General features: G+C 40.5%; 1 protein-coding gene and 1 long non-coding RNA gene across 2 annotated transcripts in view; one reads left to right on the top strand and one right to left on the bottom strand.

Moving 5' to 3' along the window:
• Rhoh (ras homolog family member H) overlaps positions 1 to 19,789 on the bottom strand; it is a 34,771-nt gene extending 14,982 nt beyond the window's left edge. The window contains exon 1 of the mRNA XM_027938520.2: positions 19,519 to 19,789. The gene's annotated coding sequence lies outside the window, so the exon portion shown is untranslated. The remainder of the gene's footprint in view (positions 1 to 19,518) is intronic.
• Positions 19,790 to 23,552: 3,763 nt separating this feature from the next.
• On the top strand, positions 23,553 to 25,661 carry LOC114100676 (uncharacterized). Its single transcript, XR_003584121.2, has 3 exons — positions 23,553 to 23,817; positions 25,146 to 25,371; positions 25,469 to 25,661. It is a non-coding gene; the product is annotated as an uncharacterized lncRNA (long non-coding RNA).
• Positions 25,662 to 25,891: the final 230 nt, after the last annotated feature.

Raw genomic sequence — 25,891 nt, 5'->3', positions numbered from 1 at the left:
CTCATGGACATTTTCTTTCTTATTTAGTAAGAAATAACAGAACTATTTGATTCCAGGGCCATTTTGGTAGCAATAAACTAGCCTATCATCTAGCTAAGAAAAGATGACTCTAACTAAATTTATACAAAATCAGGTTTAAAGAACTTCTTAAAGTTTTTATTAGGTAAGACTCAAAGTGACCAGCTCAGACTAGCAAGAGAGATATACACACACATTTTCCCCCACTCTTCTTTCTGAAGAAAATGAAAACCTAAAAATGCTGTTGGAAACATAAGAGCCATCTTCTCAAGAGTGTCAGAAAAACTGAAAACATAGCAAGGAGCTGTCACACTAAGAGGAGCATTCAGGCAAGTGACATTTGTAAGATGGAAGAAACAGATGAAAAGTGACCACCGTGCTGATGCCCTCTTGGGGCAGGGGTGATGAAGTCAAGAGGCAGAGCCTCCTGAGGTGGAGAAACAAATGCCCCCCACCCGAACTTGAACTTTTCTTTTCAGCTGGAACCTCCAAGGGCACAAACCTGGGAAAATGAACCAGAGTAAACCTGCCCCTCCTCCACCCTGAGGAACCCCAGCAGAGAGGAAGGAAGGTGTACTTGAAAGAGGTGCTCCATGCCATTCGTTCGTTACCCCACAGAGTTTCCTAATCCTCTCTGAGGAAAAATACTTCCATCCTAGGCCTTGGGAAATCCACGCAAATAACTTTTCAAGGGCAGCGTGGAATGCACAGAACCACCATTTTAATCATCTTAAGGCAACTGTAGGTCACCAGCTAAAGTAGGAGCGACCAAAGTAGAAGGGGATTTTTGGGGACCAGTGGTGCACTCCTGTAATCCCAGCCACTGGGGAGACTGAAGCAAGAGGATCACAGCAAGTTGGAGGCCAGCCTCAGCAATTTTGTAAGACCCTGTCTCAAAATCTAACAAAACTGGGGACAGAGCTGATTGGTAGAGTGCCCCTAGGGTTTCCATTTTTATAAAATATATAGCCTCAGGTATTTTGTTATAGCACCAGAAAACAGACTATTAAGTGCCACATATACCACAGCCCACTGTCCAAACATCCAATGAAATTAAAGAACTTGCATCATACCAACCAACCTTCCACATTATCCCACATTGTACATTTGACTTTTAAAACAAAGGAACTAGAGGAAGGGACATTACAACAGAGAGGTGTAGGGGCAGTTGTAGAGGGCAGTTGTTCCAACCTTACATAGCTGAAAGCAATTGTTCTTCCCAGGTATCATCTGAATTCTTGCCACCTCTCTGATCAGTGTGATTCTTTGGAACTATGCCTTGACATGTTATTGTTCCTTCAATCAGATCCCAACAAGGGTTTATTTACTTTAGAGAATTTTTGTTATGTTTTGTATTAATAAATCTTACCCAGTAATATTTTTTAAAGAGAGAGAGAATTTTTTAATATTTATTTTTTAGTTTTTGGTAGACACAACATCTTCATCTTATTTGTATGTGGTGCTGAGGATCAAACCCAGCGCCTCGAGCATGCCAGGCGAGCGCGCTACTGCTTGAGCCACATCCCCAGCCCCTTACCCAGTAATATTATCTTTGAAAATCTCACAGATTTTCTGCTGTGGTCCATTTTCCAAGGAGCTTTACTAACCTGGTCCATGGTGTGTGTGTGTGTCTCTGTGTGTGTGTGTGTGTGTGTGTGTGTGTAAGAGACAGAAAGAGAGTGAGAAGGAGTGAAATCAGAAATTAAAAGAGTGAGACACACATTTGGCATTTTTCTAAAACAAGAAAACAAGGTGCAATGAAACTTCATGGGGTCAAATATGTAGGTAAACTGCACCCCATCCTCTTTATACATTGTGCACATGATTTCTCCCCACAGACTCTCCCCCCACCTTGGCTACTAAGGATTGAACTCAGTAGTTTCATCACTGAGCAATATCCCTAGTTCATTTTAATAGATTATTTTGAGATGGGGTCTTGATTAGTTGCTAAGGCTGACCTCAAGCCCCTGATCCTCCTGTCTGAGCATCCCAAGTCTCTGGGATTAAAGGTGTGCACCACCAGGCTGTGCATGGTTTCCTGAGGGCTTCTGTTCTGCATCACATGAAAAGTCTGTTATCTCTTCTCCTTTTCATGAGCTGCTCCTGGCTGAATTCCAGTGTCTTTTCATCTGAGTCATCACTGCTGTTTGAGCAGTGTTCCTGACCGCTTGTTTTGAAGATAGTCAGAAACCCTTGATAAGATCCCCACAGCAGGCTTCTTGGTCTGGGATTGTTAAGAGGCCCAGTATGGGGGATGCTACCAAGGACAGAGGGCAGAGGAAGGAGCCCCCATTCTAGCAGCAGTAGCTGCCACCCCATGGCTAAAGCTCAAGAAAGTCTCGTTCTCAGGGTTTGGAGCCAGTGTGGCAGGGGCAGCCTTACCAGAAGGTACATGCCTCCCTGGAGCAACATCGAAGGCAATAAGAAGGCCCCTCCCTACCAAATATGCTTTCTATTACTGTACAGCGCTTCTCTCTCTCTCTCTCTCTCTCTCTCTCTCTCTCTCTCTCTCTCTCTCTCTCTCTCTCTCTTTCTCTATTTGTTGAGATGCAAATATCTTTACAAGGTCACAGGGTTTTTGTTTGTGTTTGTGTTTTACCATTTCGACATTTACATGAATGTGCTTCCAGTCCCCTTCTTTCCTCAAAGCTACTTTTGATTGAAGAATAAATTAGTTTCAAAATCAATCAAACAAAAACACAACAACAAAAAAAACCAAAAAACCACCTGTATACAAAAGTGAGGCATCAGATGACATATTTTATTGGGTATTGATCCCATTCTCTGGGCTATCCAGTTAAGTCTGGGGTCCTCCTGAATAAGAATAGTCACATGTGGATTGATCCTCTGAAATGCCACTAATCTGAACTCTCAATAGAATCAACCATGTGCTTCATTCTTCAGAGGTGTTCTGCACTCTGATGATGTGCTGGGCAAAACCCTAGGCATCACACAGAGGGCAAGAATTGAAGAATTCTAATCCGCTCTGGAGTCCAGGGCCCAATCCATGGATGAGGGAGAGTTTTCATGATACTGACCATAAGTAAGGTGTGCAGGAAGCATTTGGCAGTTTATTCACTGCATGCTTTCCCAATCCACAGCCCTGGAAGTGTGATTACTCACACTTAGAGGGGTGAGGTCAGGGTCCCCACATTTGATCATCAAAGTTCTGTTGGCTCAGAAGGGAGAGTCAGGTGGGAGAGACGATGCTGATACTCAGCCAAGGTATTTCTCCTGGGACCACCATAATCTCAGAAGTAAGGATCATTGCATCATTGTCCTCGTTTTACCAATGAAACAGCATAAGCACAGAAAAAGGAATCTGGCCAAAAATCAAATAAAAACCTTTTCTCTCTATTTTCTTTCCTTTTCAATGGGACTATCAGAACCGTTGATTTCATGAACAAGCATTTATGACTCCGCCATTTGCAAAATGTCTTTGCAAAACTTCTTTGGTCTTTGTACCATCTATATAGACTTTTGGGCAGCAGGGATGTTGGATAAACTGAATAGACTGTAAAAAGGCATTTTTGAGACAATCGGGGAAATATGACTCTGGAGTGGATATTAGAAGATTCCAGAGAAGTACTGCTAGTTTTGTTAGGTAGGCTAGCGGCATTGGGGTAGTGTAAGAAAAATATGCGTGTCTTTAGAGATGCAGAGTGAAGGACACAGAGGTGGGTGACATGATGCCTGGGTTTCAAACTGCTTGAGCAAGGGGGCAAAAGAAAGGTGAAACAAACGTGCGATATCTTGACAATTGCCGATGGGCACATAGGGAAAGACCCACTTTACTACTTGCTTTTCTTTTGGATGTGTTCAAATTTTTTTTCACTTCCCCCAAGTGGCAGTTTTTCCATTTAAAGGTGAGTTCTCGATGTCTGTTGAAACAGTTTGCCAATAGCATCATTGCACATTCAGTAGCCCCTATACATTTATTCATTTTTCTAATTTATTCTCCAAACAAGTATTATTTTTCATTAACTAATGGCCATGGAACGTACTTGTTCTAAAAACTTACTTGTTGTTTATCTGAAATTCAAAATTTAACTGGCGCCTGGTGTTTTCGTGAGATCCAACAGCCCTTGCCTCTACTCAGGATATTTATTAAAGCTTTTTAAATTAAATATATTATTATTATTATTATTATTATTACTACTACTATTTGGATTTTTCATCTCTGTCACTGGCTTTGTAACCAGGAGCAAGTTACTCACTTCCTCTGGGCCTTAACTTTATTGCCCATAAAACAATTACAGCTAACAATGCTATGAAATGTGAATATCACTCTTATTGCAAATCCTTCTATAGAAATACATTTGTGCGCTATATCGTGATATTTCAGTCAATGACAGGTCACACATACAACAGTGGTTCCATAATACTGTATCTCCTGGTGATGGCACAGGTGTTCCCACTGTGAAAGGGTAGCTAATGATGTTTGCACAGCAATGAAATCACCTAAGTGATGCACTTCTTAGAACTTATCCCTGCCATTAAGTGATGCACAACTGTGCCTTTCAAACAAGAACACTTAGGAGACCTCCTTTCTCCAAGGGACTGTTTTAAGGCACACTCCGTGAAACAAAAGGACTTTGCCCCCAAAACATCAGGCAGATAAGCCAAGGCACTGCGACACGACTTACCGAGGTGTTGGGTATATTGAGTGAAAACATAGAAACCATGGGCTTTAGAACTGCAAAGAAAAGAGAATTTCCAACAACTTGTTGGCTCTCATTTCTCTATTGCTATTTCTCCATTTTGTCTATTATTTAACCAGCTTTTATTAATTACTTCCTATACACACTGGGCATTGTGGGAGAGTCCAACTCTCCTAGGATTTACTCTGGAGACAAGATGCAAATGCTAAAACCAGGGAAGTGACAAGTGACAACATTGGGTACACTAATTACTTTATCAGGTGCACCCAAAAAACAAAATAGACTGGAAACAGAATAGGATTTAAAGAGGAAAGGGATGCGCCCAGGCTGGGGCCCCTGTAAAGAGTCCGTTGAGGAAGGAGGACTTCAGCCAGGCTGTGAAGGGAAGGACTCGAAAAGGTTGGGGAGGAGGCAAGGAGTATTCCAGGTGGTTGAACCACTTAAGAAAACCCCACAGAGGAAGTGACACCAAACAGAATCTGGAGGGAAAAAGGAGTTTGACAGCAAGAAGAGGGGACCCCCCCCCCAGTGCACAGCACAGAGGACTAGAGCAGAGACGTGTTTCCCTCCATGTGCCCACACCCGACACCGCCTGAGGAAATGGTAGGAAAGGAGACGGGGATGTTGGGCCTTGGACCTGGTGTCTGCAGGTACTGGAAGCTGCCGAAGGCTTTCGGGTAGGGGAATATGTATAGATTGAGATTAGGAGATGGTTCGTCAAGCTGTAAAATGTATGTTCGATAAAATGTTGTTTGTTCTATTCAACCTACAAAACACACTTATTGAGGGCCCGGGACACTAATACACAATCATAATAAGTCCAGAGAAGACATAGTTCCTCTTCTTAAGAAGTTTGCAGTCCCGTGAGGTGGCCAACAATGAGAAGGTAGTATCACCTGTCCATTAATTAATAAGGTGATCCACGGCAAGAATTGTTAGTTTTCTGTTCAAAATCTGAGTCTCCCCCACCCCCTCTCTCTCTAAATAAAATACAATTTTGTTTGTAAGAAAACATGCAAAGCTGAGGGAGGTGGTATAGCCTATGATCCCAGCTAAGTGGGAGGCTGAAGAAAGAGGATCGCAAGTTCAAGGCAAACCTTGGCAACTTAGAGAGACCCTGTCTCAAAATAAAAAAAGGACTGGTAATCCCCTGGGTTCAGTCCTCAGTACTGAGAGAGAGAGGGGGACAGAGAGAGAGAGAGAATGCAAAGCCTTGAACAGTGGGTTATATTTGATCTAAGTTAGTTCTTACTATTTTTTTTCGTTATCTCTCCCTAAATTAATGGAAATTTAACACCAAAGATATACTATACATCTTTTGTGTATTTCTATGCTTTATATGTATAAAGGATAAGATATTTTTTTTCTGTCTTTCTCATCCCACAAAAAACAATGATGAGAGCCAGGCGTGGTGGTGCAGGCCTATAATCCAGGATTCCAAGATCAAGGACAACTTCAGCAACTTAGCAAGACCCTGTCTCAAAATCTAAAAATAAAAATAAAAAGGGTTGGGGATGTGGTTCAGTGGTTAAGCACCCCTGGGTTCAATCTCTGGTACAAAAAAAAAAAAAAAAAAGATGATGATGATGATAGGGATTATGTCAACAACACTGCCCATTTCACCCCTCCACTTCCCCCACCCTCATTGTGTCCTTCACCTACCTCCCCGTGAAGAACACATGGTCTAAGGGAATTATAACAAACCCATTCCCTGGTTCTCCTCTTCCTGGAATTTGGGAGAGGCTCTGTCACCATTCTGGCCAGTGACACAGCAGCTGAGATATTTGGAGAACATTCTTTGAACTCTGGGGAAATTCTTTCCCTGGCAAAAGAGACAGCCACTGCCAACTCACCCTCCTTTCCATCCCCATGCAGTCTTAAACCTCTAGAATGGAGGCAAATGCTCAAGAGACAGAGCTCATCTTGCAGCCGTGAGGAAAGATGAGGGAATGGCAGAAACGGTCTCAAGGAGTCCAGAAACCAAGGCCAAAAATGCAGCCTCTGGACCTCTTGTCCCGTGGAGGAATGAATCCTGGTTGTTTTAAGCTACTGGTATTGAGTCAGGTATTATAAAACTTGTAGTCAAAAAGCATTGCTAACTGATACATGGTGTGTCTCTCAAATAATAGCTGTTCCAAGGTGACATGAATTACTATTAAACCAAAGCATCAATTGATAATACTGCACAAGTGAAACCCGAGATTTATGTTTAAATGGAAACTCCTTCCTTTGCTAAACGAATCAACTTTTCAAAGAATTTTATAATATTCTAATTAATATTTAGCATTTGACATGAGCAAACTTTTAGATATTTGATATCACTGTGTAGAAAAATGGCCATGAAAAGATACAAGGTAATTTTCCTACTTCATACCGAAATGGATATTTTTTATGATTCATCTAGTAGGTCTTTGAAAGAGTATTTGAAAGACAATTATTCCCAAACTGAATATTTAAGATGCATAAAGAAAATGTGCTTCTTAGAGGATCCCTTTGAGAATCTCTTTATATATTAAAAATTTAGAAATATCTATACTCATCAATGTTTTATGTTTTGCCTATATTCTACAACCAGCTATAAAGCTAATTCTCTCATATTTTAAAAGCATAAACCACACACAAACTTATTTAATAACTCCAACAGCTCTCATTAAAAGTGGTTTCTGGGGTGGGGATGTAGCTCAGTAGTAAAGCACTTGCCTAGCATGTGTGGGGCCAAGTACCAAAAAATTAAAATTTCTGTGCTTATCAAGGTTTGAGAACTAAGAAATCTGAAACCCCCTAAATCTAAAGATCCTCTCAATTTTAAAGGATAAAATATAGTTATATTCTGGGTCTTCAAAATATTAGGTTTCCTTCAACATATCAAAACAATTCTCATGTCAGAATCATTTTATTGGTTTCATTCTTAATCTCACACCAAATACTGACTTTCTTTTAATAATGGTCATTAAATTTTCTGGGTTTGTTTTATTTGTGATATGGGGATCAAGCGCACAGCCTTGGCATGCTGGGTAAATACTCTGCCACCGAGATACATGCCCAGCCTTTTTAAATTTTTCTTTACTTTTAATTTTTATTTTTTTATTTTGAGACAGATTCTTACTAGTTGCCCAGTCTAGTCTCAAAGCTGTGACCCTCCTGCAGCAGCTTCCTGAGTCTCTGGGATTAAAGGCTTGTGCCAACGTGTCTTGAGAATCATTGGTCTCTTTGTATAAAAATAATACATGCTAAACTCAGAAAAGACAGGAAAAAATGAAGAATATTTTAAAGTCATGTGTATCCATATCACGCACTAGACAATAACTTTTAATATATTGGTTTATTTATCTCCATATTCTGAATTCATGAGTAAAAATATGCATATAGGTCTTTTTAGAAATACAAAATGTATAATTTCATATTCTAAAATTTTTCACTTGTTAAATATTTTTCAAAAAATATCATAATGAATGTTTAATAGAATAAAAGATTATTTAGCCATATCTTTCTACTGAATATTTTTGGTTCTTTTTAGTTTTCTCTATTATTTTAAAAAATTATATTGAGAAGTTTTGATTTTTTTAATAAATTTCTGATTATTTTCTTAGGAATAATTCTTAGAAGTGGTCAAAGGCTATCAATATTTAAAGATGAATCATTTATAATGCCCAACTTATAATTTTTCTGAGAAGAGGCTTTCTCCTTTTTTTTTTTTGTTTTTTGTTTTTTGTTTTTTTCCTGTGTATGTATAGTGCTCAGGTTGAACCCAGGGCTTGTGCATGTGAGGCAAGCACTCTACCAACTGAGCCATAGCCCCAACCCTGAGAAGAGGCTTTCTAAAGCCACCTAAAATAATTCCAAATCATAATTCAGGACAGGGCACATGGAGTGGAGAGAAGAAGGGATCATTTGACTCTCTTCCTCAACTGACTGATAATATTATTTATATATTGTACTTGTGCCAATATTTTATACGAAAAGGAAAAATTCCGTAATAATCTAAAGGTTTTAAAACCTTAAAGTCTTAAAGGAGACTAAACTTATTTATTCTGCATTTTGCCCTGGTCATTTGCTGTGTTAATGATACAGTATATAAAAGTCCTTAAGCACTCTCACAATTGGCAAAAAAGACAAAAAATAATTACAAATGGTGAGAAAAATGATAAAATGAACTAAATACCCGTTGAGAAATAAAACCAACCATTATCAATTTATAAAAGAAGGAGCACGAACATGTAAACTCCAAATAGCATGAATGAATGTAGAAAAATTGTGAAAGTATGATCATTTCAGTCCACCAAAGAAAGGAACAGTAAACCAGATGGAGCTTTAAGATACTATAACTTCTATAAGATTAACTGGCACAGGTTAAAAAAAAAAAAAACAACAATAATAAAAAAAAAAAACATGAACTTCAGCTGAAAACTCTTTTCCTGCCTCCTGAGTACAGTTGCACAATCTAGCTTTAAAACTGAAACCACAGGCATCTAACCCCTGTTGGAAGAGAAACTAATTTTTCCTGCCCTATATGTGCGATGGTTCTTTCCTGTATGACATGTCAAATGGGTGGTCCTTGGGGAAATCCAAAACTACTAGTTTGGTTTTTGAGTTTTTGAGACAAGGTTTACATAGGTTTACCCCGCTGCTGCCATGTGAAAATTATCCATGTATTTTCATGCATCTAAAATTTAATAGAAATATTACCACAATCTACATTTTAATTGCTTTCCCTGAGATGTAGAGGATGAAAAGAAAGGTTAGAGACTCAGCAAGATTACCTTCATTGCCCTTTGTTAATTCAAATGATCCTTTTAAGCATTAGTTGTATTTCTATTACATTAAGATACAACGTTCAAGCTTTTTTGTTATAGATTTCATACATCTTAAAGGAAAAACACCGGGATTATGGCACTTTGAATAAATGAAAACTTAAAGACTTACAAATAAAACAACAACAAAAAAAGTGTACTTAAGATAAAAGATAGGGGGCTGGGGCTGTAGCTCAGTGGTAGAGCGCTTGCCTAGCATGCGTGAGGCACTGGGTTTGATCTCCCATACCACATTAAAAAAAAAATAAAATAAAATAAAATGAAGGTATTTTGTCCATCTACAATTTTTAAAAATTAAAAAAAAAAAGACAGGTTAGGGTTGTGGCTCAGTGGTAGAGCACTTGCCTAGCATGTATGAGGCACTGGGTTCAATCCTCACCACCACATAAAAATAAATAAATTAAATAAAGGTATAAAAAAAGACACATTTGCTACAATAAACATGCATTATACACATATAATATATTTTTTAATTAAATAAGTGAGATTCAAATTACTAAAAAATTAAATGAGATTCATACCATTAAACTAATATACATTTTGCATATATAATTTATTATGTATACCCACACTATTGTTTTGTTTTGTATTTTTATTATTTTATTTTTGCAGTGCTGAGGATTTAACAGGGTCTTGTTAAGTTGCCAAGACTGGCCTCAAACTTGCCATCCTCCTTCCTCAGCCTCCCATGTAGCTGGGATTATAGGTGTGCATCACTAAAACCAACTACTATTATATTTTTAAAGTTAACATTATTTCAGAAACTTCTTTGACACTTCCAGATAGTGTGTGTACTGGAATATAGTGACAAATATTGTTTTAGCAGATGTAGGAAATTGTACTGCCAATATGTAAGGTTTTTCTGGCCTTTCCCCTCCTATTTCCTGTATATACCTCCAACACCCTCTTCTACTCCTTCATCACAACCAGAGGAAGAGGAAGAGAAAGAGAAAAGCCATCAATATAAGTCTGAACAAGTTACTACCTGAAGATATTGGAGCTTAAGGAAAATCAGGTTTTATCAAGAGAAAGTGTGCCAAAGGAGAGTTGTAGACCTCTTCCAGGTTTTTGCAGCTGATAACAGTAGCTTCACATCACTTAAATTTGAATCTAAATATATGGCTTTCTTTTTTCTTACTAGAAGGAATAATCACAAGCATCCTTATACTTGGTTGGGATCATTTTCAGCTCAACTAGAACAAACATCAGTAGAAATTTTTGTGGCAACTGAGAAAAAAGTATAAGAAAGGAAAGAAAAGGTTCATGGTGAGGGATGTGTATTTGGAATTTCTGCAAAAGGTGGGAGCTGGACCAGGAATTGGGGGAGACAGAGGAAAAGTAGGAATCCCACCTGAAAGAAGTAAAAGCATCAAGGTGAGAATGTTCCAGTCAGTTGCTTGCATCAGCAACTAGGATGCTGGGCATCATGACAAAGCAGGGGAAGCCACCTCTAGGAGGTAACAGGGGTACAAGTTTGCAGCTGACCTTTAATGGACACAGAAAACAGATGCTCCTTGACTTAGAAAAGATTATATCCCATAAACCTATTCCAAATTGAAAATTCATTTAAAACACTTAACCTACTGAACATCACAGCTTAGCCTAGCCTACCTCAAAAGGTGCTCAGAACACTTGCATTAACATAGAGTTGGAGGAAATTATCTAATACAAAGCCTATTTTTAACAAAGTATTGAATACCTCATGTAATTTATTGAATACTGCACTGAAAGAAACAAAGGTCTGTATAGACACTATCATGAAGTCAAAAAACGATAAGTCAAACCATCATAAATTAAGGAACATTCGTATGTGTTTGCTGTTGTTATTGTTTTGTTTCATTTTTGCTTTGCGTTTTGGATTTTTTGTTTTTTTATTAGCCATGCTGGGGATCAAACCCAGGATTTGTACACACTAGGCAAATTACACCCCCCACTCCTTTATTTGTCTTTTGAGGTCTGTAACTAGGGGTTATATGATGCCATATGATTTGAATATTAAAGTTGGCAAGAAACCTAACAATGGTTGTGCAATAATTTAAGTGGTTATAAAAAATGAAGTATATTTACTAAATGAGTATATGTTATAAATTTTCATTTTCTACCCCAAAGACAGATGTACGATTATCATTTATCCCTCATAGATAATCCAGACTTGTATTTCATAAATGGTTGGCCAATTTCATAGACTTTATCTTGGAGGACTAGAGATGGGTGCGTTGCCCTCCCCACCCTGGGTCAACCCCCTCTGTAACCATGACGTAATAACATAGTCTTCATCTCATCACCTTCAGCAGAATTGGCTTACTGAAACAAAGGGTTTGGAGTAAGTCTCCATACCCTGCCTGATATCACAGGCCAAGTGGATGTGAGATTAACAAAGGCATGAGCTTTCACCCCAAACATACAATTCCCCAAATGGCAAGTCAGTTCCCCACTAACAGAAGATGGCCAACTGGGTTTCAGTGGTCAGGGAGAGAGAAGGGAAAATGCATGGAAATGGAAGGAGACCCTCAGAGTTATACAAAAGTACATACAAGAGGAAGTGAGGGGAAGGGGAAAAATAATACAAGGGGGACAAACGAATGTCAGTAGAGGGGGCAGAGAGAGAAGAGGGGAGGGGAGGGGAGGGGAGGGGGGATAGTAGAGGATAGGAAAGGCAGCAGAATACAACAGACACTAGTATGGCAATATGTAAATCAATGGATGTGTAACTGATGTGATTCTGCAATCTGTATATGGGGTAAAAATGGGAACTCATAACCCACTTGAATCAAATTGTGAAATATGATATATCAAGAACTATGTAATGTTTTGAACAGCCAACAATAAAAAATTAAAAAAAAAAAAAAAAGTCCACACTGCAAAAAGAGTATCTCCAAAGTTATCAGGGCCCCACCAGATGTTCAGCTTCAGACAGGAAAAGCTACAACTTAGAAGTAAGCACATTATATACCAGTTAGTGGCTTCACTCGGAAAGCAGCCTGGCTAGGTGTCCAGGAAGCTATCAGTTGGTCCCTCACCACTCACTGCACTCTGGGGTTGGCCAGCCTGGTATTTACAGCCTGCCTGCATCTCTTGCGCCGTCCAAGATCACATATGACAGTAAGTAGGATCCTAACGCTAGACTTGAGAAACTGCTTCCCAAATGAGAGCTGATCTTGGCTTCCCATAAAAGAATTCAGGGCTTAGAATGGAGGGCTTAGAACACTAATCCTATATTCTCTGAAAGGAACCAACTTGAGCCCCCTGTACTACTTGATTTAAGAATCCAATGCTTGAAAACTATACGCATATCGGCCATCTTGTCCTCCTTTCAGCCATTAACTGAAGAGGCAGCATTTATGCCTTAATCTGACATTGCGTACCCAGAGGTTTGATTTTCTCAGCTTCTGTAAGGCTCCCTCCCCTGCACTAATAACTTCTGAGGCAGCAATTATTAATGTGAAGGCTCTGGATCACTGGGAGTCCAGAGATGGGCTTTAGCAGGTTCCTAAATCCCCTGAAACCCTATGGCAAATGTGTATACCTACCTGAATTTTTGCTTTTTCTCAAAGGTCTTTGGTTCTCATCAAAGCTCAAAGGAATTTGTGACCAAACGAGTGATTAAGAAACAACTCTCTACAATGAAAAACCCAGTTACATAGGGACCAAGGTGGCTGTCAGGTGCTTGTGAAGGAGGGCTCCAGAGGTCAGACCCTCACACATCCAATAGGCCCTGAAATGGGCCTCCAACTTTGTGAAGATGGGCTCTTGATTTACCACAGAGATTAGAAGCTTGATAATGTGGAGCACAAATAAAGTAAAAGAATAATTTTCAGTGTAAGAAGAACAGAAAACATTAAAGGCTATTTGTGAGTTATGACAATCACTAAAGTTCCCAAGTAGGTGATCTTAGTATCACGACCTCTGCTACGGCCACTTGGATATTCTGAGCCTCCACAGAACAGCCTCACCTGCAAAACCCACAAACACACAGAGTCACGCACACGTGTGCACACAGATACATTCCCTGGACCAAACCAGACTATTTCCTTCAGTCTGTTAGTGTTTTCTCAAAGCCTGACCTGCAGACCATTCACATCCAAAGACTTGCTAAAAATGCACATTCCTGCCAGCTCCCACACCAACTGTATCAGAATGCTTACAGGTGGCCCCTCAGATACTGCATTCTTTAACACCTTCCTCACCCATCCAAGTGATTCTTTTTTTTTCTTTTTAATATTTTTTTAGTTATTGTTGGACCCTTATTTTATGATTTATATGTGGTGCTGAGAATCAAACCTAATGCCCTTACATGCCACGCAAGCATTCTACCATTGAGCCAACCCCAACTCCAGGTGATTCTTGAGCCTATTAAAATTTGAGAACCCATGATTTAGAAGAATTGTATGCTTTCTGGTCTGAGTCCTCTTTTTATTTTTATTTTTTCCCCTGATTAATAGGGAGCTATTCACATACATCTTGTTTACTTCTGAGATCAGCATCTCTTTGTCCCTTACTGAGAAATGTTCTCTTCTTGCTCCCTCTGGCCTTTGAGGGTAGCTTTTCTCTGGGCTATTTCTCGGAGAGCTGTGTCCAGAAAACCCCTGGCCCTAGCGTATGTGTGAGGACACTGCTCTCTATTCCTGCAGTCTACTTTTGCAAGTCCTCAAGGCCCAGGCACTTCCTTTCCTTTCTCAGCTGCTCTATGGAACCCCCTTAGCATCTTCCACTCTGGGCTGCTTGGACTGAAACTCCCTTTAAAATACCCTGCCCAGCCGTGCCCTGTGGTGCACACCTGTAATCCCAGTGTCTCAGGAGGCTGAGGCAGGGGGATCTCAAGTTCAAAGCCAGCCTCAGCAACTTAGCAAGATCCTGAGCAACTCAGCGAGACCCCATCTCTCAATAAAATATAAAAGGGGCTGGGGATGTGGCTCAGTGGTTAAGCACCCCTGGGTTCAATCCCTGGTACAAAAAAAAAATCCTGCCTAGGGATTAACAGTAAACATCTTCATCTTGTCCACAAAACCCTCTTAAATATTAAAACTGCTCAAGGCCACTTCTTTACAGATCTTCTCCAAAATTTTTAAATGCACATACACCACTACTACAATAAATGAAGTAAAAAGCAAATTCAGCAATTTCACCATTCTAACACAGAATGTTTTCATTTTTTTAAATTAAATGGCTTACATTTAATTTTCATCATCATAAAATTAGATGTAAGTAAAAATATTAATCCTGCTTTTCTAACTTAACATTTCATCAAACATATTTTTATAACTAATTTTAACTAGGACTTTTAATGACTACAAAATATTCCATGGAGCTAAAGCTGCCAAAACCCCTGTTGCTTAGTGTTTAGCAGATTTCACTGTTATAAATGATAATACAGTGCATGTGTTCCTGCATGGTGTTTCTTCCTTCTTTGAATTGTTTGTTTGGAATAAATTTCCAGGGATGGAAAGAATGGATAAAGCATATGAACATCTTGACATGTACTGTCAAATTGCCATATTTGCATTTTCCACAGTTCCTTGGTGGTATGCTGCAAAATATTTTAAAGCAGGGTCTTGGGTGGCGGGGGAAGGTGGAGAGCCTGATTTATTGTGTTTTCTGATTTCTGTGGCATAAATACTTCTATTTCAGCCAATTTGTAGTTTACAACATGATCTCACTGAATGAAGAAGGAAGAGAGATGATCAAGCACACCATCATAAAGTATTTTGACTACACGGAGAAATAGAAGTAAACACTGGCTTGCAAAATGTACAAAAATATTACAATCATTTCTTCCAAGCAAGTGCAGGCTGGGTTCTGGAACACCACTGTCTTCTGTCACTTGATATTTTGCAATAGCATTTTTTTTTCCACTGAAACTACTGAAAATTCATCTTATTCCCAAATGATGACCATGCTTTTAGGGATATTATACAAATAATGAATAATAATGATGCAGGAAAAAAAAAAGGTGGGAAGTCTATCTCATATCTTGGTCAATTACGTGTCTACCCATCCCCCATGCATTTATTTTACAGTGCTTTATCCCCATGAGGTCATGCATACAACTACTCAGTCATTTATTTATTTTAACAGTAAGCCAAATAGGTTATGTGGCCAATATGATGAGAATCATCCTGCATATTACTTCACCGCCTTGGTTCCTTGGCTTTCTTTTCTATGAAATGGGGAAGAGGTCACTGCTGACATCCGTTTTACGAGAAACTAAGTGCACAGATAAGACTGTTCCAATTTAAGCTCCAAGAAGTCATTGAACATTCAGCAATTCTCTGGAAATTTCTTCCAAAAGCAATTCATTTGTATTCTATTTTGTCGGAGAAGTGATTTGGCACTTTCTCCCTTGAAAGCCAACTTCTTTCTCTGAGATCAGAATAACAACATATAGCCTGTGCATGTTTTTTAAAGAAGTGGCGCTCTATGTTTGCATATTAAAATGTAAATATGATTAAGCTAAGTATGTTCACACTCTTGACCAAGTCATCCCACTCCCACGAACTCATTCCAAGGAATAAATTCAAATAAAAGAAAATGCTTTCTGTGTGAAGATATCCATCACACGAGAGAGAAGATAGTTTGGCTCATTTGAGCACTTACTCAATGTACCATCTCAGTGTGTATGGCCCTGGTGGGAAGGTTCTGGATTAATGACTCCCAAACCCCCATCCATAAAATCACTGCTTCCAAGTCAAATTAGAGCTTGGTTTATGGGGTTTTGGGGTTTTGTTTTGTTTTTTGGTATTGGAGATTGAACCCAGGGGTGCTTTACTACTGAACTATATCCTTAGTCCTATTTTTTTTTTTTTTTTTTTTTTTTGAGGCAGGGCCTCACTAAATTGCTGAGGGTCTCACTAAGTTGCTGAGACTGGCCTCAAATTTGCAATCCTGCCTCAAGCCTCCCAAATTGCTGGGATTACAGGTGTGCACCACTGCTCCTGAGAATTTCTAATTCTTAAAAGCTTTTCCTGTGGTTTTGATGTCCAGTCGGCCTTAGGAACAACTATTCCAGCCTAGAATCAGACAAATCTCTGGGAATAGCTGGACAATATTTTATGCAAGTCATTAAGAAGTTGCTCAGGGCATTCACACAGCTGCTGGAATCAAATGACTGAACCATGAAAGGGCTGTGTGCTTCTGAACCCCGCCTTTCCCTCTGTTCGCCCCTTCCTTCTCTGACACCCTGCTTCTCTCATTGCCCACCCCTCCCCCCCTACTGTCATACTGTCTTCCAGCCTCCACGGGGCACCCCATCCTGACTCCTGCCCATCCCTTTCCACACATGAAGGCCCAGATTTCCTCCCTATGTTCTCACTAGAACGAAAACAATATTACTCTTTGACTAAAGTAATCTACACACATATTTGAGAATCTCTTGCATAATTAACATACCAGCTGTACTTGCATTTTTAGGGGCTTTCTAATCCAAGAGAATCTCTAATCTAGGGAGTAGAAAGGGAAACAGGATCTTTTTCATCCTGTCTGGCCTTCACCCAGACCCAAGCATCTAGAGCCCAAATAAGTACTTTCAACACTTGCTCTCAAAATGGTCCCAAGTCCTGAAATTGAAATATTGTAAAAATTAAAAATTAATCTAATCTGGCCAAGGAAGAAATGTCTCTCACTCTGCCTCTGACTCCGAGCACCTCGATAATTCCACCCAAAGCATTCAGAGAGCAACATCAACCACAGATGCCCACAAATGAGGCAGTGCATAGTCAGAGGAGCCTGAGAAAGTGATAGAGAAAGACTTGAAAAATCAGTCTCTAATCTGATTTTCTTTTTTTCATGTATCTTTATAAAACACCCAACTCCTGTGTCTAGTTTGTACTTGGTGCCTAAAAAAAATGTCAATTCTCAGTCTCTGCCACCAATTTCCTTTGAAAGGAATATTGGTATTTAAAAAGCTAGTCGGCAGGTAACTTTCTCCCAAGATGGGTCATATTGTTGTCATTTGTCCATATCCAAGTTTTTATAAGAATCATAACAGCTACATCTTTGAGTGTGTATTTAATGTTGGGTACTAGATTCAGTGATACACACATATATACATATACACGTTATATTATATATAACACCATTTTATTATATATATGATATATGTATATAATAATCATTTTATGACCACAACAACCCTCTGAGGTAGGTATCTTCAGTTATTATTACCATTAGAGCCATTTTACAGATTTTTTAAAAATAGGAACATCAAAGAATTTAAGTAATTTGTCTGAGGTTCCTATAGACCAAAAATGATAGAACCAAGATTTAGCACAAGCCAATATGGCTCCAGTGTCAGGGTTCTTATTCACCATACTATAAGTTTTTTATTATATGGATTCAGATATTTCATGGTCCAAGAATCATGATATACTTACTCCCTAAAGGAACAGCAGAGTATCCATAACATCTCATTCCAATATGCAAGGGAACACATAGTTCACGGAACTTTTGGACTGGTGTTTTATTATTTTTATTATTTTAATTTTTAGTTGTAGATGGATACAATACCTTTGTTTATTTATTTATTTTTATGTGGCACTAAGGATCGAACCGAGTGCCTCACACGTGCTAGGCAAGTGCTCTACCACTGAGCCCAGCCCCAACCCAGGACTGGTCTTTGAGAGCCAGAGACAAGCCTATCCATCCACCAGTCGCTCTCCCATGAAGAAGGCCACTTCAATTACCAGAGCCCTGAAGGACCTCCTGAGAATGTTGAAACGGGAGATGGAGGTCACCCCAATCCACACAATCCCTTCTCTGCATAAATGACGTTCTAAGGGGAAGACAGTAGGGGACAAATGGAGGACCACAGACAGATGCAGGGACAAGAAAGCAAACCTAAGGATGGCGAAGATCACCGAATTCCACTCAAGTGGAATTCCGTTAGAGCAGAGAGAACTGATAGGCGGAACCTAGCGCCATAAGAAGACTCCTTCCAATGGAGTCTGTGCTCCTTAGTTTCCCCTTAAGGTCCCTCCGGAGCTTTCTAATCCTATTTTCTGTAATGTGCAAAACAAACTTTCTTGTCTTCTTGGGCCGTCTCTTCAACTGGGGTCATCTCCAAGTCAGTCTCACACTTGTGCAAAGACCCATGCCGTCCTCCCTGTCTAAAATAACCTTCCCCTTCTCCATCTGCTCCAACTTCACATCCTTCCCAAGCCCTTACCTTCCCAACTCCTCCAGCTTACTCCCAGAGCCCCTCCTTGGAACTCCTGTAACTGTGACAGCCCATGCCACCCCCTTTGTCACTTAAGCCCCACCTTGCACTGCTTCCTGGGTTTTATGTCTCATTGCAACTACTAGACTATGGGGTCCTTCAAAGGAAATATTTCTTTATATTTCTCTCATCTCCTCCGAAGCACCAGCATAGAACCCATAAGTGAACGTTGGTTACTGGTTGCTTGTTTGAATCCTTCACTGGCAGCTGTGACTTAATAACGCACCTAAAACTGGTGATTTCCCAGACTTTCTTATTTACAACCCAGGCAACTAATTGGTACTTCACAACTTGTCTCCAAATGAAACCATCTCAAAAGCCAATTTTAACTTCAAAACATAGACATTATATACCACTTTTAGAAAGTCAATAGTAGCGTTGTCAATAGGGGAAACAAACAAGCTAAAAACACTGGATCCAAATCTACATCATTTTGATTTTGGTTCTGTTTCCAAACTAGAAAAATTTTAAATTGATATTATACTCATTAGAGGATCTTTAGATTTACTTCATCACACACGGGGTGATATTCAAACCACCTAGCTCGTTGAGCTCAGTCCTAGTCAATTACAAACAGTGCATTTTCTAGGAGAACATCTGGAAAACCAAAAAGCGGCGTATTATCATGTTTAATGTTTTCAAAAAATGAGATGCATTTTGTTAGGACTTTGGAGGGGAGGGGAGAGCAGAACCACTCTCCCTCCTTCTATAAAGTGGAACAAGGGAACCACGATGCTCAGCCTAAACTAAAGCTAAATAGAATGAGAAAGATTCCCGTAGACGCTGAAGAAATATTTTTAAAGAAACAAACTCTTACCTGTCGAAGAAGACGCCAAGATGACTGACTCCGGAAATCAAATTTACTGGGCACAGGTCTGTCAAAACAAAAGCAAGCGAAGCCTCATCAGCCTGGTGATTTACTTCGAGGATTGGTGTTTCTCTCCTCCCCAAGATTACGACTGCTTCATGTTGGAAGAACTTAAAACATGAAGTTGGGCTGATAGAGAATCCAACCCGAGCTGGTCGGGCTCAGCGCGCAGAGGTGACTGAGGGAGCAGGGACAATCTGAATGTGACAAAAGCGATTAGCAAGTTCCTGTGCTCAAGTCAATTTCCTGTGGCCCGCTTCTCCGCAGAGGGGGTTTCGTTTGTGTGGGTTTGGGGGTGTACACGTGCACTTTTCTCCATGAGACGGTGAAACCTCCCAGCCAAGAGGCAGAGGGAGGCCCCTACTGCACAGCTGGGTCTGTGTTTCATTGATCCCTCCCTGGACCACTTCTCCCCCCATGCCTCTATTTTCCTTCAAAGAATCAATCACCACATGCAACTGGAGAAAGGAGGCGTGAGAAACCAAGATGATTCCTTAAGGAAGTGAAATAAAGTGCACACACACACACACACACACACACACACACAAATCCCTCACATGGACTGGTCTTGGTTAATTTAAACTTAGGGAAAAACACCTTAGAGCTTACACACAGTCAGCTTGATAGTATGAAGACAGGAGGTGAGCTATCTGCTTTGCTTTAGTAACTACCAAATAATAATTTGGAAAGAACAGACACAGCCATAGCAAAAGCTCCTGTGGCCCCATGCAGTGGCCCTGCTTGGGTGGCCCTGCACCTGTGAAGGGAGGTACTGGACTCTGAGTTGTTTTCAGAATCCTCCGAGTTTCGTTATTTGCCTAAAAACATATGTTTGCTTTTCTTGTCTCTCTCTGCAATCCAGGTGTGGAGGCCATCTGTAATTATTCCAATTATGGCTGAATTACCTAAACCAACTTTTTAACTTGCATGATGTGGTCACAACCCAAAACATACCCCAAATCCCCAAATAACTGTCAATCTTATTGCTGAGGGTGATACCTTGGTTGAAAACTACCTGCCATAAGAATAAAGTCCATTCAAGTATGCAAGGATTTATGCAGTCCCTGTGTCTGTCACGAGACAGTATATAGTGACAGGAAGGGCCTAGGGACACAGGCAGATTCAGAACCCTGTAACGGGCCTGATAACATGTACAGAAAAAAGACCAGGACAGATAAACTTCCGGCCTCCCAGCACCTAAATCCTGGGGAAGAATGGGGGACACAAACAAATAGTCAAACACAGGTAACAAAAACAAATTATGGTGACCATTACAAAGGAATCAGAAAACGTGCTGCACAGATGGCAAGAACATAATAACTATATTCTAGAGGTGGTCAAAGATGGCGTCTTTGAGCAGCTGACATTTAAGCTGAGACTCAAAATTGTGTTTCTCACCCTGGCTGAAAATTAGAATCGTCTGAGAAGATTTTCAGAAAATATCAATGCCTGGGCCCCACCCACAAAGACTGTAATTGAATTGAGCTGCCAAAGGACATGGACAGCAATTTTGTTTTAAACTCCCCAGTTATTCTGGTTAGAGCACAGGCCACTGTGCTCTAATGAATGAGAAGCAGATAGCTTGGGAGAGGAGAAGAACAATTTAAGCAGAGATAAATGGTACGTGCAGAGGCCCTGAAGTAGGAAAGAGCTTGGCATGTTCGAGGACGTGAAAGAAGAATAATGTGCCTGGGGTAGAGATGAAGGAAATAATTGGTTCAAAGATGAACTTTCTTGTAGATGGACACACAGTTATCAAACTCACAAGAGCCTCTTACAGGAACTCAAGTATCAGCTTATTAAAATGCAGCAGGAATTCAAACTGCCATCTAAGACCTGGGAGCCTTCTGATGGGCACATTATCTCCTTCCAGAACACTCTCAGTGGACTGTCAGATTACCATTGTGATGTTAGTACAGGAGCAGAGCATACGACTTGTTGGACATTTTCTTTGCCTCTGGCTTTATCAGAGGATTTAGGGCAGATGATAAAGATACAGCACCTTAGTCAGTACAGCAAGTTAAAAACAAAAAAGAATCTAAAAACAAAGCCAGAGAAATGAAGACAAAAATCAAGCTAAAACGAGAGGTGAGGCTAATACAGAAAATGTCTGCTATGTAGTTCTAAGCTTTTCGGAAACCAAGCAGGAAACAAACCGCATAGAAAATTCAGTGCTCACTGGACAGAAACAAACTTGTCACCAGGGTACTAGAGTCTTCCTAGCTCTCCAGTGCTGACACGAAAGAGAAGCATTGCCACTGCGGTCCCATGGAGAGGACACCATGGCCCGAGCCTTGGACTAACCATGGTCAGCAACAAGATTTGTGAAGTGGTTCCTTATATTTTTTTTTCCTCAATGTTAAACTGATTTCCTCTCACCAAAAAGCTTACTGAAAGCAAATCTAGAAAGGGCCTAGGGCAAAGTGTGGCGGGGTGTTAATATAGTGTGTGCCGCACCACAATGGGGCTCCTTCATTCCAGTTCAACCCAGAGATGACGGTTGACTTCAGATGTGTGTCAGAAAATTCAGCATAAAATGTTTCTCACTCAAGCTTCTAAAAGACCCCAAAGTAGGTCATAGCAGAGCAAAGTGGCCCACGCGAATAATCCCAGCAATTTGGGGGTCTGAGGCAGGAGGATCATAAGTTTGAGGCCAGCCTGAGCAATTTAGCAAGACCCTGTCTCAAAATTTTACAAAATTTAAAAATTTAAAAAAAAAAAAAAAGAATTTTAAAAGGCTGAGGATGTAGCTCAGTGGTGGAGCACTCCTGGGTCCAATCGCCAACAAGGGGGTGGGGGGATGTCATACTTCTAGCAAGAGATCCAGTGTTTTGTTTTGTTTTTTTCTTTTCAGGGTCCCAGGTGGATACTGCCTTCCTTTGGAAAAGCAGAGGAATTGAACCAGGGCAGCTGCCTACATGGACTCCGCCCCTGCACATTTTCTGCACAAAAAGGTGGACATACTCTGGGGTCAGGATGGATTGGTGTGTCCACAGGCCCGGGTACTCCCACCCCATCCTGGAAGGACATTGCCACCTTCACTGCAAGACTCCTCTCCCTGCCCCGCTCCCTGGCTGACCACCCTCCTCGGCTGAAGGACCCGCTCTTGCTCTGGGTGTGGAAGTGTGGGTTTCCGACGGTCTCAGACGGCCAGGCTTCGTGCTTCCTCCTGCTCCTGGCTGTGAGAAAGTTTTCCCAGGCGTCTCTCACGTTCTTCTAATCTTCACGTATAGTTGAATCTCAGAGGGGGCTTCTTAGGAGGAGGGGAAGAAACAACTACGCCTCTTCCTTTCCTGAAAATGCCTTTTTTTTTTCTAGTGTGCTTGTGTGCTCTCACTCTTTCTCCTTTTTTCCCCTCCTTTCCTCTCTCACATTTTTTTTTCTTTATAAATTGAACTCAAGGCCTTGCACAGCTAGGCAAGTGCTCTGTCACTGGGAGCCCCCTCTCAGTCTCTTAACAGGGTTTAAAAGGGGTAGCGACAGAGGAAAGAAGCAAAGGACTTAAAATACATTCACGCACTAACACAACTTCTCAGTGTGTCCCTTCTGATACTCTGTAGTCCAGCCTTGGGACAGAGATGGGGGGGAATCTCAGGACTTCAGAGTGGCAGAGAGGAAGGAATTTATGGGTATAACATATGTAGTGGGAATCAGACCCTCCTTAAGAACCATAATCCACCCATCAATCAGCCCTGCAAAGTGCCCTCAGAGGCCCTGGAGGCTGGAGGCCCAGCTTTTCCCACTCAGGTAGCCCAGGCATGAATATTCCCTGAAAAACCACTTACTGATGAACAGACTGATTCTCCCATCTGATCCTCCCAACTGTCCTATGTGGTAAACATTTTAAAACCTATTTTAACCGCTGAGGAAAGAGAGAACTCAGCTGGGTAAATGATTTGCATGAAATTGTAAGACCTGTGAAAAACAGAAGCAAGGTTCCCCACTCCATCTGTCCTGACTTTTCACCCCACTGCCTCCAGGGGAAGGGAACAGGGCCACTGTGGGGAAGCACAGGCGGTCAGAGGCCCCAGGCCAATGGTGTGTCTTTTCTGAAGAGCCCTTCTCTGAGATTCCCACAAACGCAATCAACAGGACAAGGTTAAAAGGCAAAGGCTTTCTCAAAACACATTCTTTTGAAATGCTAAATGATATGGCCAAAGAAGAGCTCAATTTTCCTCTCAGGACCTCTATTATGGAAGATTTTTAAACAATCTGCTGACTTATGAACCCTGAACTCATGCAGAAGTGGTGAGTTGGAAAGGTTCTCTGCCACTTAGGCCAGAGAGAACTCTTAATGACAATTGTAAATTTGTAATGAAGGATTAATCTTTGTAATCCCGAGACAAGACTTGTTCACTACATTGTTTCTACCCTGGGTTTGTACAATACTTTTCCTCTTCTTCTCACTTTTATCATATTAACCAAAATGATCTAGATTTAGGGTAGCTTTGAATGTTTACAGAGGCCTTCATTTGTAATATGCCACCTAATAAAACATTTTCAGTGGTTTCAGAAGATGGGAAATATGTACTAAAATCTGGTCTGAATGCTTTGAGTTTCATACTCAGATCATTAAAACATATTGCAATTATTCTTACCCAGCTCCCCTCTAAATGATAAAAGACTATTAAAACACCATTGCCTTCTGATTGAGAGATTTCATGATGGGGATTATAAAATGTTAACTCTTCTTAAGAGAAATATCTTAATTCTGATGTGTCACTTTCAGTGTAAAGTGACATTCATACAAAGTTCACTTTAAAATTCTAAATATTGAAATATCTTAGAAAGGCCACAGACTAAACATATCATGACTGACTTCCTCCTTGTGCCTCTAATTCATTATAAACAACAGGCTCCCTAACCAGATAACAATATTATTTCAAACATCTCCTAGTTTCCCTCTTAGAGCCAGAACCATAAAAACATCATTCACCCCACCCCACCCCACCCCACCCACCTGCCGCTTTTCTCATTGTCTATTTAGTTTTTAGTGTAGCTCGGCATATTACTTTTTGTTCCTATGAATATTAGGTTCTCAGGATGCTGAGGTGCCATTGGCATCCTGGTTTCTTTGCCTTGTAGAACCATGTTTACTGAGCAAACCTTCACATCCTGGTTCTTTTTATTGCAGAACTACAATTCATAACAATGCAGACAGAGTCTTATTGCAGAAGGTGATAGCACCCGAAGTCATAATTCAAGACTGGACTCTATAGTTAGGGTTCAACATCTTCTTAAAGACCTCAGACAGAGCTGATGTAGTCAAGTGACCGTTACCCTTCAAAGCAGACCCTTGGCGGCTGATGTGCTTTTCCAACATTGCAGACATTCGTTAAAGCACTTTTAGAAGCTCTTGACAAAGTCCTTCAGAGACCGTTTAATAAACTACAAGACAAAATCAGTATCACTGCACCCTATTCCCGGCTTACTTATGACTCAAAATATTATCCAGCTTGTTCACCCACCTTATTCACGGGATGTAGCTCCAAAGGACTGTCTCCTAAATCAAATGCACTCTACAAAGACATAGATTGGCCAGCATTGATTTTTTTTTTTTTCTTTTTTCTTTTAAGAAGGTGAGGCAGCCTCTGAGAACAAAAGCAGAAGAGTTTGAATTGGGTCAAGTGCACTAGCTCCTGGGTCACTACTGTGAAGCACTCAACTTTCACACCGATGCTGACAGTCTGGTTTGTTTAAAAAAGAAGAGAATGAGGAAAGCCATCGCAGCTTCTTCTCAAACAGTTACGGTTTGCTCGTTGTCTTGATATGGATCTTCAGTCTAGGTACAGACATCACAGGGTAACTGCAACCCAGCACATCTGCTCAGAGCAGGCGTTGCAAACATTTCAGTTTTAAGGCCCATGGGCGCTAACTTGACATCTTTTCAAATTAACAGGTCTCTTGCACAGTTCTGGAGGGAGCAGGTTGAAGCTTACATACAAACGCAAGCTGAACCCTTGGAGAAAGTAGAAGTCTGGATTCAGACAAAGCAAGATTCAAATCCCTGCTCTACTTATTCCTAAGAGTGAGGCCCTGCTCAAGCGGTAGCGCGCTCGCCTGGCATGCGTGCGGCCCGGGTTCCATCCTCAGCACCACATACAAACAAAGATGCTGTGTCCGCCGGAAAAAAAAAAAAAAAAAAAAAACTAAAAATAAATATTAAAACACACTCTCTCTTAAAAAAAAAAAAAAAAAAAAGTATGAGGCCCTGATCTTCCTATCTGCAAAATAGGTATAATAATATCTATCTTGGAAGAGTTTTATGAGGAAAAAAAGAAAAGAACAAAAGGCTCTATAGTTATCTCAGATGTAGTAGACA

Source organism: Marmota flaviventris, chromosome 7 (genome assembly GCF_047511675.1).
Source record: "Marmota flaviventris isolate mMarFla1 chromosome 7, mMarFla1.hap1, whole genome shotgun sequence".
Lineage (NCBI taxonomy): Eukaryota > Metazoa > Chordata > Mammalia > Rodentia > Sciuridae > Marmota > Marmota flaviventris.
The sequence above is the reverse complement of the archived record's forward strand: the minus strand, read 5'-3'. Positions and strand labels throughout refer to the sequence as shown.